General features: G+C 34.9%; 1 long non-coding RNA gene and 1 pseudogene across 1 annotated transcript; one reads left to right on the forward strand and one right to left on the reverse strand.

Annotated features, from left to right (window-relative positions):
* The first annotated feature begins 2,862 nt into the window (after nucleotides 1–2,862).
* On the forward strand, nucleotides 2,863–3,873 carry LOC120179299. Its single transcript, XR_005521607.1, has 4 exons — nucleotides 2,863–3,089; nucleotides 3,179–3,301; nucleotides 3,455–3,625; nucleotides 3,783–3,873. It is a non-coding gene; the product is annotated as an uncharacterized LOC120179299 (long non-coding RNA).
* A 2,503-nt stretch (nucleotides 3,874–6,376) lies between these two features.
* LOC120179235 lies at nucleotides 6,377–9,414 on the reverse strand (annotated as a pseudogene).
* Nucleotides 9,415–20,011: the final 10,597 nt, after the last annotated feature.

Consider the following 20,011-nt stretch of genomic DNA (forward strand, 5'->3'; position numbering starts at 1 on the left):
TTTTTAAAGCTTCTTCGAATAATATAAATTCCTTCTGTTTCCTCTTTACTTTCTCCATAAACAGGAAATTTTAATTTAATTTTTTAAAAATAATAAAATCTTATTCCGACCCGCCGGATTCGATACAGCAACCTAAGAATTTAGCTGAAAGGCTATGCTCCCTACAGTCCTCCGCTCTGCCAACTGAGCTAAGGTCGGCCATGCTTGTGTTTCCCCATATGTAACAAAAATAATTTAGCTGAAAGGCTATGCTCCCTACAGTCCTCCGCTCTGCCAACTGAGCTAAGGTCGGCCATGCTTGTGTTTCCCCATATGTAACAAAAATTAGTTACGTTTTTGTCTTTAACTTAAATCATGGATATTTATATCTTGTCATGATTTTTAATTATTATTTTTGTTTAGATATACATTTGGTACATTAACTAAACATATTTTTTTCAAGTTGATACATTCATAATCAAACATACTATTTTGAGGATTAATTTGATTGTTATAAGCCTTTAAGTGTGTTCTCGATAATGATAATTTAGTTCGATTGAAATATGATTCAATTTGGTTTTCAATTAAGGACTAAATGGTGGAAAAAAAAATTAAAGACTAAAGTGTGATCATTAAAAAGAGTGTCTAAGTGGAAACAAAAAAGTAATAAAATGATTTATTATATGACTATTCCATTTCTTTCGGATAATGGATTTTGAGTGTCTTAGGTGTCATATTCTTATAATTCAGTCTAAATTTCTTTTTGTCATTAATTAGATATATTAGAAACCCTTTAGGAAGGTGTTCTCCTACCCTACGTTTTGGTTAACCAGGGAAAGATGAAGCTTTTGTTCATCGTCTCCAAATAATCAAACCTTCATTGTTGAAAGCTCTCTACAACACTAAACTTGGAACTTTAGGATTAACCGTAAATTAGAACTTTAAATTCCAAATTGAAGATATACTTACTAGCTATCATTTGGTGCTATTTGATTCATTATCCTACGAATGCAAATAAAATCCTAAACTTAATATCGTTTATAGATTTATAGAAATCAGGGTCAATTTATAAATATGACTTGCTTGTTTTGATTCTACTAGAAAAAGATGGTTGGGTAGAAACTCCTAATCAAAAAAGAAAAATCGACTAATTCGTTGATTTAAAGTGTTATGAAAGTTTGGATCAGATGAGCGTAGTCATAATTGAATTTATATATATTTGTGAATGAGTTTTGGGTTTGATTGTATAAATTATTATATGAAAATGTGATAAAGTATATATTGTGTCAATTGAGTTACAACAAACAACAACACTTATCAAATCAAAAGCTAACCGTATGGCAATAAAACAAACGGATAAATAGTGATCGGATAGTCCTGGAGCAGCCTTAGAACCCATAATCAGAAACGGACTGATTTGTTCATCTCAACTATTTATTCTTCCATTAATAAATCATGTTAAGTATCGAAGTGCATTCGAAGCACAAAGTTGGACTTTGTGTCCGACATTGGAGCTTTTAGTAGGTTTGGGCCTTAATCTTCGGCTTCAACATCGGGCCGAGACCGACACTGTGAGAAACACAAAGCCCCTCCTCCTACCTCCAAGCCAGCAGCAGGAGGTAATTTTTTTTATTATTTGTTTCAATGGGGTTGGTTTTCTGCATCTTATGGTTTGAAAAAAGAGTAGGGTTTTCTTTCTTTTTTGTATTTTTCAGAAATGGAGCACACAAGGAGAAGGTGAACAGCATGGTGTTGTTGGACCACCACAAGCTTCTATCTCAACCTCCTAAATACAACCTCTATTCTCTCCTATATACAAGCTCCTAACGAATGTACCTCTTCAGTGATTTCTCAACTTTATTATTTATATTAGTGAGCTCTGTCTATTATTATTACGAATTGAAGAAATTTAATACTTTTAAACCTTTAATTCTTATAATAGGGTTTTCTTATTATTTAACGCAAAAATGAGCGATATCTTCTAAGGATAACATAATTTTTTAAATTATGTACGTCCAAAATAAAAAATACAACCTCTATTCTCTCCTATTATTCTATTAATTGAAAAAAACGAATTTACCCTTATGTGTGTAATCGCTGCAGTAGCCGGATCGTCCAACAAGGTTAACATGGTCGCTCCAAATTTCGTACACTCGAAATCAGAGTGGACCTCTAGTGGTATTGCACTTCTGATCGGAAAGCACAAAGAGAACAACTTTAGAAAACACTTGGTGAGTGAATTATAAATGTAGAGAGTGAGTTGAGAAACTGAATTCAACTATCTATTTATAGGCTAGAAATAAAGTTAAAATTATTCATAAAAAATATGATTAAAACCCTTCATTGTAACAGCTGAAACGTCCAGATGAACATGTCTTATTTCATTGCATTATTATTCAGCTGTTATAATTCCTGAAATTAAATAATGTAACTCCCGATATTAACAGTTTGTCTTCTTTGTACAAAGTTGGAAATCAGTCCAGATACATCTTAATATTTTGATTTAATTTAATAAAAAACTGTTTAATTCCAAACAACTCATAAATCTGCTGTTATCATTTGAATTTAAACAGTACTCAGCAACCTATAAATATCAAGTAAAATCTTTTACATTTTTTCATTTGTTTTTTTAAAAGATAAATTCCACAAGAATTTTCTCTAAAAAAAAGATAGTGTCCACACGAACATCTCAAAGACCACGACCACAAGCCGAGTCGTGTCAAGATAGTCGGTAACGGCGGTGTGCGAGTGTCCCTCGTGTTCACTTTCACTCAACAAGGGAGTAGAGAATCTAAAACTTAAATACCCATTGTTAATAGTGTTTACAATACTATGTGGATTGAGCATTACCAACATTTGACCTCTGTTTCGCCTCTGCTAGCGAGAAAGCTTTAATGGAGTCATGTTGTCTGACTTTGAAAGCCAATCCTCGTTTGGTGAATGTAAGAAAAAGCAGCTTTAACAATGGAGATAATGCATTTCTGGGGGAGAGAACCAGAGGGAGTCTTGATAACAGTTTGTGGATCAATCATGTTGATCATAAAAAAGAAATGAAGATCAAAACCGGTTCTTCTGCGATTCTCACATCGAATAATCGCAGAGAAGCCAAGGTTTGTTAATTCCTTTTTCATGATCACTTTGTTATATCTTGTTTGTGCATCAATTGTATTTGTTTGATCAAGGCCATGTTTGGTTATAGATTGTGCAACAACGTCGATACGATAGATGAAAACTCGACCCCAAGAATGTGGCTTCGATCATACTGGGAGGAGGTGCAGGGACTCGTCTCTTTCCGCTTACTCGAAGGGCAGCTACACCTGCTGTAAGGACATACAGATTCTCTTATGCTATGTTCAATTTCGTGACAGATTTGTCTCTTTGTTTTAGTAGTTTGATAGTATGCTTGATGCTGAATTTGATGGTAGATCTCTTGTCTTGACTGTGATGCTTGGTTTCATGTGAATATCGTCTGTAGGTTCTGATTGGAGGATGCTATAAGCTGATAGACATTCCGATGAGCAACTGTTTCAACAGTGGGATAAACAAGATCTTCGTTCTGATGCAGTTCAACTCGGCTTCCCTTAACCGACACCTTGCACAAACATATTATGGCAATGGTATCAATTTTGGAGATGGATTTGTGGAGGTATGGGATCCTTAAGGTTAATAAAGATCAATTTGTTACAACTTTCTACACATTTATGTGGTCTAGTAGTGAAGATCAATTAAGAATTACTGAATAAATGTCATGTTTTCGAGGTGATAGAACTAAATTATGGAACGGAACTTCATTTGATGAACAGGTTCTTGCTGCTACTCAAACATGAGGAGAAGAAGGGAACAAGTGGTTCCAAGGAACAGCTGATGCTGTGAGGCAATTTATATGGGCATTTGAAGTAGGAATTACAAGTTTTATTTCCATTTCTCCTGAAAATGGTTGTGGATTCAGTTCAACCCGACATAAAACGCAATATATCAAAATTATTCTTGTAGGATGCGAAGAACAGGAACATTGAAAATGTAGTCATCTTGTGTGCGATCATCTCTATCGAATGGATTAGATGGACTTTCTACAGGTATCAATTTCTTTTGGTCGATCCATGTTTTTGAGCCGAAAGCTTCACTAACTTACTGCAATTAGCATGCTGGTTTGATCAGGGCCTGAACACTTCTAGCAAGACTGTAACAAGCATTTCCCTTACAAGAAACAATAGGCAGCAACAGTATTTTACTTTCCAGTTTCTGATTCTCAGAATGTTGGAGAAATGCTTGAAATCTGTCAATTTCATTAGCCATTACCTTGTAATTCACTAATTCTCGTGCATTTCACTACTTTAGAATATAATACGGGTGCGCACACATATATATTCGCAAAGAATCACAGCGTAGAAAAGTATATCCGTTCATGGCATAGAAGTGCTAGTTGTGAATGGACCTGTGTCATTATTTGCCTTAATCATATTTATCCATCTGCATGTTTGTTGTCTAGCATGAGATCCATATGAACCTGTGTATAAAGGGCCTGTTTCATAATTTTGCAGGTACTCCATGACAAAGGCTTTTTGCATAGCGTTCGTTATGACTTTCTTTTCCTTATTTGACGTTCCTGTCTTTTGTCCTATATTACTTTGTAACTGGATTGTTCTTTTTGCCCTTACAATGAGACGACAAATCGCACACATGATCGAGTATAAGTACATCCCCTTCAACATTGGGAAGCAGGTGAGTTTCGAATGAATTAATCAGCTCCTTATTTTCAGTTTTATCCGCTTGAAAGATAACAATCTTTTTCATCTTCCATATTTGGCAGTACAGTGGTAAGAAAGCTTCTGCAAGCACAGTGGTTCCCGTGGGGATTAAAACTTGCGTCGGGCGGTTCACCGGGAAAGTAGCAGGGGATTTTGTGGGAAGAAAAGAAAAATTAGCATTCTTGGTGACATCCCAGAAGAGAAACATTGTTGCTTATACGCAATGGTTATGAAGATTTGATACAAAAGCTTTTTGAGATTGAGACAATTTGCAAGTAATTTTGTACACAGTATTGTCTCATTAATGTGATCTTCAATATTTGTAGCAGCTAATTAATCGATGGTGGCAATATTGAGTTTCGGGTGAACTACACGTTTAGTACCCAAAAATCGCACTAGATATAATTTTGAAAAAAAAAATAATAGTTGAATGATCAAAACGAAACAAGAATGATCAAAACGAAACAAAATAATAAGTGTGGTACTAAATGTGTAATTTACATTTGAATTTCTTATAGAAGCATCATTGGCAGATTGTGAGCGTTGTTTTTCATTATTATTTTTCTTTAAAAAAGAAATTATTTAATGGCACATACTCTCTAACATTAAATCAAATTTCCTTTAAAATTAACATAATTATTCTAATTCTGTTAGTTAAATAAATTACAGGCGGTGATTAAGAAAATGCAAATAAAGAAATATTGACAATTTGTTTGAAAAAAAGTGATTTTAATAAAAATTATAAAAAGACATTAGTACAAGAAGATGTTTAATGTCTAGTTTCTGGTGAATGTGTACCTGGATCGAAGTTCCCGATTCCAGTCCCGACAATGAAGAAATTGTAGCCATGAAGGTGGAAAGGATGGGATTCAACAATTAGAAGATTGGTTTCCTGTAGTACTAACTCCACCATCGAGTTGAGAGCAATCTTGCTTAGCCTGGTGCCTAAAGTAGTACCAAGGTTTGCAGTCAAGGGTGCACCAGTGTAATTGAACGGTTTCGGAGGGCGGTCGGGGATATACGTAGTAAATACTCCCCTGATGTTGAAATAATGAGCTTGAAGGAGGCCATTTTGTGGCATAACAAAGGTGTTGTTGTTCAAAGAAGCAGTGAGGAGTTGTGTTCCATTCAAGCAAGTTGCACATTGGTTAATTCCTAATCCAATTGTGTAGAAAAATGTGTGTCCACTTCAAGAGGCACATTTGCTGGGTATAATGGAGAGTTAGGCCTCTAAGTTTGGCATTGTAGCTCAATGCGAAAGCAGTGTCATTGGACAATGGTAGCTGAGGAAGGATTGGTAGGACAGCGTTGGGAACACCTCTATATTGAAGTATGGCCATCACGGTTTTATTGTCAATCGACAATGGTTTCGACCACCACCATATTATGGCCTGCAACCGTAAAGAAAAGTTCGTTGTTGAGTGCAGCATTGATGATTCTCAAGAGATGTCTTTCCTTCTTTAACTTGTATGATGAGAATTAATGATGGAATGAACATTTTAGGATAAATTGATAGCATTATTGATGTGGGAAGAAAATAAATTACAGTCATAAGTGATTATAGGTGCGATTTACACTTGCGACATGCATATAAACTCATAACATAAATCAAATGTAGCAAAAATATGGCTGAAAATCTCATTCCTGTGAAAATCAAATGTAGGGAAGATTACTAATTCGAGATTGTACATAATCATAGATATTAATCTACTTATTCCATTGCTTTTTTCCCCTAAGTAATCACAAATTATTAGGCCCCTAATCCACACAAATAAGATATGTTAGAAACACCATCTATGTTAGCCCATGGGAATATGGAGGACTTATTTAGCAAAAGGCATTGGGAAAATGTTCTATTACAGTAGTCTTCTTCGAAAGTTACGGGTAGAGCCTTGGTAGGTATGTACCAGCAAACCTACTCCTAGCCCAATTCCGACACAGATGCTGAGGCCGATTCCCACACCCACCCTCACACCCGCATTGAACCAAGACAGCTCCCCATCTTCGCCCTCAAAATAATCCACCCCTGAATACACATAGCTGTGCTCTTCACCTTCTGATTTATAATGATTCGAGTAGTCTGGTATCTGTGAGAACAGAGAGAAAGAAGGTCACAGAACGGTAATAGAGACCGGGGCTGCAGATGCTATTCCCGGTTTAAACTCTAGAAATTGCTCAATTACCGAGTATAATACTAGCATCCAGGTTCTAAGCCAGTATGTTAGTGCTAAAAGTTCAATCGAGGAAACTACATTCTGAGTCACTTGTGTCATTAGGTTTCTACCGATTAACAGACCTTTGGATGTTTTGAGGTTCATAAGATGTCTCGAAGAAGCAAGACGATACAGCAGAACAATTTCTACCTGAACCTTTAACTAAACTGCATATCACATAATAATTTTAATGACCTCAACAAGATATTCAGGCCTTCTCTACTCTTTCAAAGGCAAGTATTAGGCAAACATACCCATCTAATAAACCAGAATGTTCAGGTATCGTATGAATTGCACAAAGGATTACTGACATAGGTAATGAGATAAATGTATGCAACCGTGCCGGTACCATACTAGGTAATGTATAGTGTTAACAATGTCACTTACAGCTTAGTCCGAGTATTGCCATTTGAATTAAAAGTATGTACCTATCATTCATGCCGCCTATTTAAAGGCAAAATTGATTCTTAGTAAGGAGTTTGGTTAGACGATGAACAGTTTAGGGAAAATTTTGTAGCATATGATGAATGGCTAGGATAACATATCACTTGAGCAGCGAAGGGGAGACCGGTCAGATTTCTTTTTGAAGAGCTTGAAATTCAAATGTTAATAAATACCTGCAAAGGGGTAACTTCCTTCTGATCTTCAGCTGCCTCATACTCTGGTATCGAATCCAGCATCCCTTTCATTTGTTTCTTCCGGAAACTAGGCTGTAAAGTTCTAGTTAATATGGTGGGACTGCCTGAGAATGACCCAGCAACATATACCTCAACTGTGGTGAAGCTGAACCTGGACTGTGATATTGTTTGGCCTTGAGAAAACCAAAGCCTGAAGTCATAGCTGATTCGCAGTTCATGCTCCACATCGAACCACTACCTCTCAACTCCTCGGTGCAACCGTTACTGTCACACAACTCTAAGTCCCCCGATAGCAGAAGAGCATCCTTATTGAAAACCTCAAATTTCACACTCCCTGACAGCTTTATGCTGTCCGTGCTCACAAAAGTGACTTCTTCGGATTTTTTGTCTAGACGATCCCTTCTAAGAAGGGTCGACGCACCATCGGAACAGATGCCGATTCTTACACCATTTACTTCAAGAAGTGTATCGGGATTCAATGGAACGTGATTTAGAGAGAGGTATGTAGGAGTTGATTCATCATCAGTCTCACACTTGCTTACTCTGACATAGAAGACTCTTACATCGAGCCATCGTAAAGATCCCTTCGAGAATGACTGACAAGAAGAATGCCTTGTAACCATGTGGCCATTACTAGTCGGTCCATTTCCGTTCGATGATTCATAAACCCTCTCCATAATCGTAGAGAATTTAGTACACTCCTTGGTGAAACCTTTCCACCTAGATTGAGTAGATTACTTGTTAAAGTCCATACAAGTACTAGAAATCATTCCAGCATAAAAATCCTGCAGGAATGAGAACAAGATCAAACCAAAATAATTCCATGCGATTAAAAGTGACGAACCCAGAAACAGTATAAAGCCATAAAAGAGAGAGGTGGAGGTTAGATTTTCCATTGAAAACCACTCAACTCAAAGCCAGAAAATATAAAAATTTGAAAGATGAAACTACAGTAAACATACATGAAACCTCTCAAGATGAAACCCTGAAGTTACAAAGAACCTACAGATGAATTTCTGTAAATTTTCTGCAGAATTTGAACTCAGAAACAAACAACAATTCAAGCAATGGCAGAGGCCATATAAGGGTAACTTACTAAACTAAAGTTGAAGCAAGAAGAGATAAGAAGACGGGTAAATAAGGAGAAAAATCCAAAAGTTCTGCAGTGTTTTTAAGCCTAAAAAAGGCTATTACATAAAAAGCAAAATGAAAAGTCATATAAAAAAACAACCTTGAATTCCAACCCCAGAATTAAACAAAATCCAGAATCAAAATCAGTGTGGAACCAGTGGATTAAACCGAGAAATAGAGTTTAATAAAGATTAATTAAAGGAATTGATTACAGCAGAGAAAAGAACAAAAGCAAGAACACTGACCCCTGCAGATTCAAAAAAACATATTTTTCTGAGGCACGTCACGTTAACAAACAAAAGAAGACCCATCTCTCTATCCTTCTTCTCTCTCTCGAATCGCTATATGCATTTAATGCATGCATCATGCATGTATGATGTATCTGATCATCACGAAAACACCATAACCAAAATGGGTAAACTGAACAGAACCCGAATCTTAAATGGTTTGAAAACTCGAACAACAATGATGAGCTGAACCCAGAAAACCCCCAGCTTGATCTTGAACTTCAAAAAGACTAAAAATGATTACATTTTTCATAAAACTAATCAGAACCCGAACTCAACCCGAACCATAAAAAACCCGATTCGAGACAAACTCACCTCAAATATCTAACGTCCTCGATCTTCTTTGTGGCGTACGAACGCTAGCCGAGAGCACAGCTTTTGATTTTCGGAAGAGACGAATCTAACAATAGCAAAATATAGAACAAAAAACCACCCCAAAACTATATAACAAAATTAATCACCCTACGATCGATGAAAACAAAGAAGAAAGAACAACAACCCAAGGGCTCAAATTCAGCAAAGAAAACTGGGTTGTTCTCGTTTTCCTTTCATTTCACTAGGATTATAACTTTTTTGGATAAGATGATTATTTTTCAAGTACTAAATTCTAAAGTGGGGTCAAACATGTATCAGACATTCTACAGATCTTATCCTAGAAAGAGAAAAAAACGAAGGCTCACTAGCAAATGTGTTGAAAATGGAGTGTAAAGTATGAGTTCTGTTCTTGCAAGTTTCATTCTTTTTTTTCCCCCTCCATGGAAGTTTGGCCTAAGAGAGAGATCAATAGGTACAAGTCTCAACTACTTTGGCACAGATTTGTTCAAAGATTGAGTAGACTTGACCCAAAATGAGATAAAATAAAGAAATAGCACTTAACTTTCAATAAGATTGAACATAATTTTATTTATAAAATAATAGTTGTTATAATTTATTATAAATTACTAAAAATTTAAAAGGTAAATAACAAGAAAATTATTAAAATATATATTTTTACAAAAAAAAAAATAGATTTCGTAAATTGTTTTCAAGAAAATTAACAAAACAGTGTAAAATATTTTACAATACAACATCCAAACAATGTAACATGTTTTTTGGAAAATGTTTTCCATAAATGTATTTCATTTTTCAGAAAACTAATTACAATGAAACAAATAGATCCTTAATTGCTATCAGATAGACGATGATGAATTATTCTTTTAAGGTAAATTACGTATTTAGTCATCTATCTAATTTCATGATTCTATTCCAATCATTCAATTATTTTTTTTAAATTATATTGAATATTAATTTTGATTATGTTATGGTCCTCTGTCTTTAAAAATTTAACAGAACTGCTAATATAGTAAAAATTTAATGGAAAAATAGTTTAGTGACCAAAGTATAAATGTGATAATAAATAAGTGACTAAATACAGTATTATTAACTTCACAGTTTCATTTGTTAAGCAATGAAAGCTTTGCCGAGTAAGGAGAATGGATATTTTTAGGGTCTCCGTCCTTAAACTATTGACTTATATTTTAATAAGTTTTCAAGTATCAATACGATATATTTTATTCCATTTGTCAGGTATCACATTAATTTCTAATTTAATCTAACATTGAATATATTTAAAATAGGATAAATAATTTAAATGATCACTTTTATTTCATGAATATTCATTTTTTGTCACATATGTTGAGACATTACATGTCATTAGTTTAATGAATAACCGTTAGTGAAAGGAATTATTTTTAAATTTGATCCTTCAAGTTAGATAAAATAATATTACTCGATCAAAGTCTCTCTTCGTCAACCATCGCTTACCATTGTCATTGGTTACTACCGATCACCATCTACCATTCAACAATAGTTAGATCCTAAAATTTAAGTTTACTCCTCTTTAGCCTCATGAACATGAACCTGATGTTACTTTATCTAAAAGTGCTCTGAACTACGTAAAAATACAAAACCATTGACTTCATTTAAAATTGAACCATAATAATGTGGAAAAATCAAAAGCAGCCGGCTGCTAGGCTGCTGATTTTTTGTTTTTTTATTATTATTTTTGTTGAATTATGCAAGGGATAATTACAACATTTAATCATTGTACTTTAGAATATTTACAAGATTAGCCCTTAGGTTTCAACTATAAATACCCTAGCTCATTTAGCTTCAAATCATCCCAAAGCATTCTAGCTTTCTTCCAATACTAGAGAATTTAGAGAGTTTCTTGAGAGTTGTTTTCTCCTTTTTATCAAGAGAGAATTATCATTGTTTTCTCCTTGGTAGATAGAGAGAAGTTGTAATTCCTATTTTCTCATAGTGAAATTCTTCTATCGTTTCCCGTGGTTTTTACCCTATATTATTTAGGGGTTTTCCACGTAAATTTTGTGTCTCTTTTATCTTCATTTTTATTTTCTCAAATTATCAGTTGTGATTTTGCTCTATCCGATAGCCGTCTTCAGCAACAATTGGTATCCGAGCTAGATTAGAGTGTGTAATATCTGCTTATTGTCTTTGTGGTTGCTACCAAAAGGTGGATCCTCCAACATAAGAAAGTAAGAAGGTATTACCCATTCTTTGAAGGTTCCAGAAAACTATTCACGATAGTGAAATAGTGGGAGCTATCCGTAATAGAAGCTATGACAACGAAATTTGATATTGAAAAATTCAATGGGAGAAATTTCTCACTGTGGAAATTGAAGATGAAGGCCATCCTGAGGAAAGACGGGTGTCTAGCGGCTATCAATGAAAGGCCGGTGGATTTCGTAGATGACATCAAATGGAACGAGATGGACGGGAATGCTATGGCAAACATTCATCTAGCATTAGCAGATGAAGTATTGTCAAGCATCGAGGAGAAAAAGACAGCTAAAGAGATATGGGATCATCTCATCAAATTGTACGAGGCCACATCGCTGCACAATAAAATTTTCCTTAAGAGGAAATTGTACACTCTCCGTATGCCAGAATCTACTTCAGTGACGGAGCACTTAAATACACTGAACACCTTATTTTCTCAGCTTACATCCTTAAACTGTAAAATAGGAGAACAAGAACGTGCTGAACTTCTACTTCAAAGTCTATCAGATTCGTACGATCAACTCATCATCAACTTGACAAACAGTAATGTCACCAGTCTAGTCTTCGATGATGTTGCAGCTGCTGTTCTACAAGAAGAAAATCGGCGCAAGAACAAAGAAGACAGACAAGTAAATCTGCAACAAGCAGAAGCGTTAACAACGATGACAACGATGAGAGGGAGATCAACAGAACGTGGCCAAAGCAGCAGTCACAAATATGGTAGATCGAAGTCGAGGAGCAAGAAGAATTTAAATTGTTACAACTGTGGAAAGAAGGGTCATTTGAAGAAGGATTGTTGGAGTCTAAATAAAAACTCCAATCCACAAGGCAATACCGCAAACACTTCAGATGATGGATATGCTCTATGCTGTGAAGCGTCAACCACCGTGGAAGGAAGAAAACAATTTACAGATATATGGCTCATTGATTCGGGAGCAACATATCACATGACCTCAAGAAGAGAATGGTTCCATCATTATGAACCTATCTCAGGAGGATCTGTTTATAGTTGCAATGATTATGCCTTAGAGATCGTTGGCGTGGGAACCATCAAATTGAAGATGTATGACGGAACAATTAAAGTTGTTCGAGATGTGCGGCACGTGAAAGGCCTGAAGAAAAATTTATTATCCTACGGATTGTTGGATAATAATGCAAGCAAGATTGAAACACAGAAAGGAATCATGAAGGTGTTCCGTGGAGCGCTTGTGGTGCTGAAAGGCGAAAAGATAACTGCAAACTTGTACATGCTGAAGGGAGAGACTTTGCTAGAAGCAGAAGCCTCTGTTGCCTCATGTAGTTCAAATTCTGCAATGTTATGGCATAAAAAACTTGGACACATGTCAGAACAAGGAATGAAAGTCCTTGTGGAGCAAAAGCTACTTCCCAGCTTAACAAAGGTATCACTTCCTTTGTGTGAGCATTGTATAACAAGTAAGCAACACCGGTTGAAATTCAACACATCAAATTCTAGAGGCAAAAGTGTTCTAGAATTGGTTCACTCTGACGTATGGCAAGCACCGGTCACATCCCTAGGCAGAGCAAAATACTTTGTCTCATTTATTGATGACTACTCCAGGAGATGTTGGGTGTACCCTATTAAGAAGAAGTCAGATGTTTTTGCAACTTTCAAAAAATTCAAAGCGCGGGTGGAACTTGATTCTGGAAATAAGATCAAGTGTTTCAGAACAGATAATGGAGGAGAATACACAAGCAAAGAATTTGATGACTTTTGCAAGAGAGAAGGCATCAAAAGACAGTTCACAGTGGCGAACACTCCTCAACAAAATGGAGTGGCAGAGCGGATGAACAGAACCTTGTTAGAAAGAACACGAGCAATGTTGAGGGATGCAGGCCTAGAAAAATCATTCTGGGCAGAAGCAGTCAATACCACCTGTTATTTGGTGAATCGAGCTCCATCAACTGCAATAGAGCTGAAGACACCAATGGAGATGTGGACTGGTAAACCAGCTGATTATTCAAACCTCCATGTATTTGGAAGTATTGTGTACGTGATGTACAACTCCCAAGAAATTTCGAAGTTGGATCCAAAATCCAGGAAATGCAAATTCTTGGGGTATGCTGATGGAGTAAAGGGGTATCGCTTGTGGGATCCCACTGCCCGCAAAGTGATCATTAGCAGGGATGTTATCTTTGTAGAAGATAAGCTACAAAGAAAATAAGACGATGCTAGCGCTGAAAAGTCAGAGATTACTCATATACATGTGGAAAAGGAGGTTGAACAAGGAGATTCTTCTGAAGCAGAACCAGCTCATGATGAACAAGAACTAGAGAGTTCTGAAGCTCCAATAACTCGTCAATCAGATCGTGTGAGAAGACGTCCCAATTGGCACTCAGATTATGTTATAGAAGGTAATATTGCATACTGCCTTTTAACAGAGGACGGTGAGCCATCAACATACCAGGAGGCAATAAACAGCTCAGATGCTTCATTATGGATGATGGCGATGCAAGAAGAAATCGAAGCCCTTCATAAAAATAATACATGGGACCTTGTGCCACTACCACAAGGAAGGAAGCCAATTGGTAACAAATGGGTCTTCAAAATCAAGCGAAATGTTGACGATCAAGTGGAGAGGTACCGTGCAAGACTGGTGGTCAAAGGATATGCTCAAAAAGAAGGTATTGATTTCAATGAAATATTTTCTCCTGTGGTTCGACTAACAACAGTTCGAGTACTCTTGGCAATGTGTGCTACATTGAACTTACATCTAGAGCAGCTAGATGTTAAAACAGCTTTTCTTCATGGAAATCTTGAAGAAGAGATTTATATGCTCCAGCCTGAAGGTTTTGAAGAAAAAGAAAAGAAGAACTTGGTTTGCAGGTTGAACAAATCTCTGTACGGTCTAAAGCAGGCGCCGAGGTGTTAGTATAAGAGATTTGATTCCTTCATTATGTGCCTTGGATACAACAGACTTAATGCAGACCCTTGTGCTTATTTCAAGAGGTCTGGTGATAACGATTTTGTTATATTGCTGTTGTATGTGGATGACATGTTGGTTGCAAGACCCAACAAAGATCATATTGAAGAATTAAAGGCACAACTGGCTAGGGAATTTGAAATGAAGGACTTGGGATCAGCAAACAAGATTCTAGGGATGCAAATTCACCGAGACAGAAGTAATAGGAAGATTTGGCTTTCACAAAAGAATTACTTGAAGAAGATCTTGTCACGATTCAGCATGCAAGATTGTAAGCCAATTTCTACTCCTCTTCCTATTAACTTCAAATTATCCTCCAGTATGAGTCCTAGCAGTGAAGAAGAGAGGATGGAGATGTCTCGAGTACCGTATGCATCAGCAGTGGGAAGTTTAATGTTCGCTATGATATGCACAAGACCAGACATTGCACAAGCAGTGGGAGTGGTTAGTCGGTACATGGCGAATCCAGGCAAAGAGCATTGGAATACAGTAAAGAGGATCCTAAGATACATCAAGGGAACCTCAAATATTGCATTATGTTACGGAGGATCAAACTTACTAATAAATGGTTATGTAGATTCTGACTATGCAGGGGATTTGGATAAAAGCAAATCTACTACAGGATATGTGTTCAAAGTTGCTGGTGGAGCTGTAAGCTGGGTTTCAAAATTGCAGTCAGTTGTGGCTACATCCACAACAGAGGCAGAATATGTAGCAGCTACACAAGCCAGTAAAGAAGCAATTTGGTTGAAGATGCTATTGGAGGAGCTTGGGTACAATCAAGAGTATGTCTCTCTGTTTTGTGACAGTCAAAGCGCCTTGCATCTAGCAAGGAATCCAGCATTTCATTCAAGAACAAAGCACATACGAGTTCAGTATCATTTCATTCGTGAAAAGGTTGAAGAAGGAACGATAGATATGCAGAAGATCCATACCAAAGACAACATAGCAGATTTCATGACGAAGGCAATCAACGCTGATAAATTTACCTGGTGTCGATCCTCTTGTGGCCTGTCAGAGACGTAAGCAACATGATGGTACAAGGTAGAAAGAATGGTGTGAAGATATGATTGTTCCAATCAAATCTTCAAGTGGGAGATTGTGGAAAAATCAAAAGCAGCCGGCTGCTAGGCTGTTGATTTTTTGTTTTTTTATTATTATTTTTGTTGAATTATGCAAGGGATAATTACAACATTTAATCATTGTACTTTAGGGTATTTACAAGATTAGCCCTTAGGTTTCAACTATAAATACCCTAGCTCATTTAGCTTCAAATCATCCCAAAGCATTCTAGCTTTCTTCCAATACTAGAGAATTTAGAGAGTTTCTTGAGAGTTGTTTTCTCCTTTTTATCAAGAGAGAATTATCATTGTTTTCTCCTTGGTAGATAGAGAGAAGTTGTAATTCCTATTTTCTCATAGTGAAATTCTTCTACCGTTGCCCGTGGTTTTTACCCTATATTATTTAGGGGTTTTCCACGTAAATTTTGTGTCTCTTTTATCTTCATTTTTATTTTCTCAAATTATCAGTTGTGATTTTGCTCTATCCGATAGCCGTCTTCAGCAACAAATAATAAATTTATCTTTAATTTTGAACTTTTTTTTGGAAAAAAAAATCTTAAAAGAAGAAAGAGGTATGAAATGTGAAAGTTTTGGTATTAATCTTGGTGCAAAAGATGATCGATGATGGGTGGTAATTGATTGTTGACAATGGTCGAAAAAATACAATGCCAGAAATGAAAATGTTTAAAAGTTTAGTGGCAAAATTGACACATTCCTAAGATTCAATGTCTAAAATGACGTCATTTTAGGTATCGATAGTCATTGTTAAAATGATGTTGCTTTGTCCACATCATCGTAATGACTGAAATATCAATCACGTCATCGTATTGTTAAAATTTAATGGTACAATAGTATAACTACAGTTAAAACTAAATTTGAATGCTATAATTAAAAAAAGGAAAGTTTATTTATATAAACGATACATCACTTAAAATTCAATAGTATCTAGTGTAATTTACCCTTTAGTTATTTTCCTCAAGTAGATAAGATTTAGTTGATAATATTAATGCCGGCGAAATTCCTCTTCTATTATTAAAGAATGAAGTATTATAGTCGCACGTTACGCGTTGGGATATTAGAAAACGATATATTTATTTTTATATTTTATTGTTTAAACAAAATGATCACTAACGAAATTTAATTTAAATGGTTAAAAGATGCTTTAAGTCTTTGTATTCTTTATGTGTTTGTAGCTTAGTCTCCTATTTTTTAAATTTTATGAATCAATCTTTCTATTTTTAGAATTTTAAAAAATAAAGTTCAAATTTTAAGACCATTTAAAATTCAGGTAGGTTATAATATCATTTTTTTGGGTAAACTAATGTGAATAGGGTAATTTTGTTTAGGATATATACGACTTTAATCGTCAGTTTAAAATTTGAGAGTAAATGGTCCTTAATATTTTTAGTATGTATGATTTAAGTCTCTCCGCCGTTAACCCTTAACTAATATGTGACATAGCTGAGAGACTAAAATCGAACGAGAGATAATGGTTGAAGGACTAAAATCGAACCGATCAATAATGTTAGGGATTAAAATCAAACGGATCGATAATGTTATGGATCATGTACCCTTAATTTTTAAATTTATGATCAAAGTCAGTCATACCGAAAACAAAATAGACTATTTGCAAAGTTTACTTTTTTTTACTTGGTTGCTAAGTTAGTGTTTTATTCTGAAATTTAAAGAGAATCGAATTAAAAAAAAGAATATTAACAATGTTAATAATTCAATTTGAGTTTTCAATTTAAAAGGTTTTATTATAAAATAAATACTTAAATTATATCATTTTTTATTATTTTAATTGTCTATTTTTTTTATCAAAGTTAATGTCTAATATTTTATTACGTAATCCAAAATATAAAAGAATTTAAAATTTTATATAAATAAAAATAAGTATAATTAAATATTTTTTATAAAAAATTAAAAGACTAAATTATTAAAAAAAATATTATTCATATAGATAAAACTCTGTTGTCTTTTTGTTGTTTATCAATTAAAGAGGATGACTGTTGTGATTAATAGAAAATGTTTGGCAAAATTTTCAACGTAGAAAATGTTTCTAACATGATACCATACAAATTTCTATTTGCTCTCCCATGTAAATATTTTATTCAATATTGGATTTATAAGTTATTTTCTGAAATTACTATTAATGTACTTAGTGAATTCTTTTTTTTTTCTATCAACGGACCTATATAAGTATTATATGTTTTATTTTAATAATTATAATTTTTAAACCTTAAATCTTAAATTTCATTAATAAAAAATTAATTTAATTTTTTTTAATAATCTAGAATGATTATAAAGTAATATCTGCTCAGAATTTCATCTGCTCGAACTCAAAACATGTAATAAGAATAACATTTTCTTTTATCACTGAGGTCATTCAATAGAATAATATCATAATTATATTAAGGGTAAATTAAAAATTTAGTAACTCAACTTTACTCTCTTTCATATTTTATTTATTGTACTTTAAAATTTTTCAATTTTATCATTATATTTTATACAATGTATTTTTTTGTCAATTCACCGTTCACTTACTAATGGCGTTATGACATGGCTCAATTAAATAATTTTTTAATCGTGAGAACGATCAGCTTCCATTTTGAGAGAGCAAGTGGTGTCTTCTTTACCTCCAATGAAAATCATGGGTTCGATGTGGTTGGTGGTGGCCTTGGCATCACTGGGTGGCTTTGCGTTTTTGAAATTGGTGCTGAAAGGCATGAATTCGTGGGTGTATGAATCCTAGTTGGGCGATTTGCAGTACTCTATGCCGCCGGGTGATATGGGTTGGCATGTCATCGACAACATGTGGTCGTTTCTCCGAGCTTTACAGTCCGATGAACCCAATTCCTTCATGGGTTCCTTCGTTTCCGGATACTTTTCATTACGCTTTTTAAGTAAAGATTTAAACTTTACTCGGTAAAAAGGATGGAAATGTTGGGGGTGGAATGGTGGATGGATACTTAATTTCTCACTTTTATATTCCTTTTTAAAATATTATAAAATACAAGATAAAGGTGTAGTTTTTTTTTTTTTGACAGCATGTGAAGTGAGTTTAGCCTCGACTCAGTGTCTTTTAGTTGCAGACCCATCGAGCTAGAGAATGGAACAGTTGCATCTCTTGTCGCCTACTGCAATGTCTTTTAGTGTCTCATTATTCTCCAAGACACTCCATTTTAGCTCAGTGTTAGTGTACTGATAATGCAGATTTGGATACACTGGAATCTACAACGCCTTCATGTTTGGGAGCCCCGAACCCTAGTGTGATCGTAACGATGCCGGAGACAAGAAGCAGAGTGTTGAATGATGATGATGCATTTAAGCCTGAATGGCCTACTTCCACAAACCAGCTCATCGAGAAGAAATCCTACATCGGTATTTCTTACGAAGAATGCGTCTCCGCCATTTAACTGCAGCTCATGTCAATGGCCATGAAGCACTCTCCATTTACATGGAAGAGATTATCTACCCTAACAAATGGTCCAAGATATTTGGAGAAATTTCGAAGAAGAAAATGTGAGCTGAATTCGATATTTGGGTGGGAAAGCTTTGAATCTGTGCATCCTAGTCGTTGATTCCATCTTCTTGTTTTTTTTTTTTTTGGTTCTTTTCTCTTTCACAATAAGCTTTTAAAGTTAGTGACTCTAATCAGCCTTGAATAAATATATATTAACTTTCATTTTATTTAATTAAATTATAAATCTTATGTTGCAGGTTTTAATATTAAAATAAGCCACATAATTGACCTGTTAATAAGAAAACGTGGAGTGACCAATAAAATTTGATAAATAAAATTTAATGATTAAATTAAAAAAATTAAAGTATTAGTAAATAAAATAAGAAAGAGACAAAAATTCAGTGAATAAATTTATAATTTACCCTTATATTAAAACATAACTTATAAAAAATCAACTATTGATTTTTAAAAATATTATTTGTTATTGTTTATATCATGATGTGGCAAATAGGTATACGAGATTATGGGGATTTACATTTGACATCCTCGTGAGGATCAGAACTGAACGGACCATACCCTAGGAGTTTCATATATATATATATTCATAACATTTCCACGTGAAAAGACACGTGGACATGGGATCATCAAACTCTTTCGCAATCCATGTGCTACATTAAACACATCTTATTTTTAATATATAAGAATAACATACGAAGAACTATAACAACGCTATTTAAACCTACAGTGCATGACCTTAAATATTTTATTTTTACTATACAAGAGTAAAAATTAATCTTGAGTTAAAACGCAATTAACTCTTATGATGAAAAGTTTAGTCTCCAAAGCCCAGACTATGGGCAGTTTGTACTCTCCAACGAGAATCATTAGGTTCGGCCCTCTGCTAAATCATGAGGTAGCTATTGCAGGAGCTGCTGTATGCCAAACAGAAGCTGCTCGAGAACGGCGACCGATCATAGAATCTCA

The sequence above is a fragment of the Hibiscus syriacus genome, unplaced genomic scaffold (genome assembly GCF_006381635.1).
Source record: "Hibiscus syriacus cultivar Baekdansim isolate YM2019G1 unplaced genomic scaffold, ASM638163v2 tig00112411_pilon, whole genome shotgun sequence".
Lineage (NCBI taxonomy): Eukaryota > Viridiplantae > Streptophyta > Magnoliopsida > Malvales > Malvaceae > Hibiscus > Hibiscus syriacus.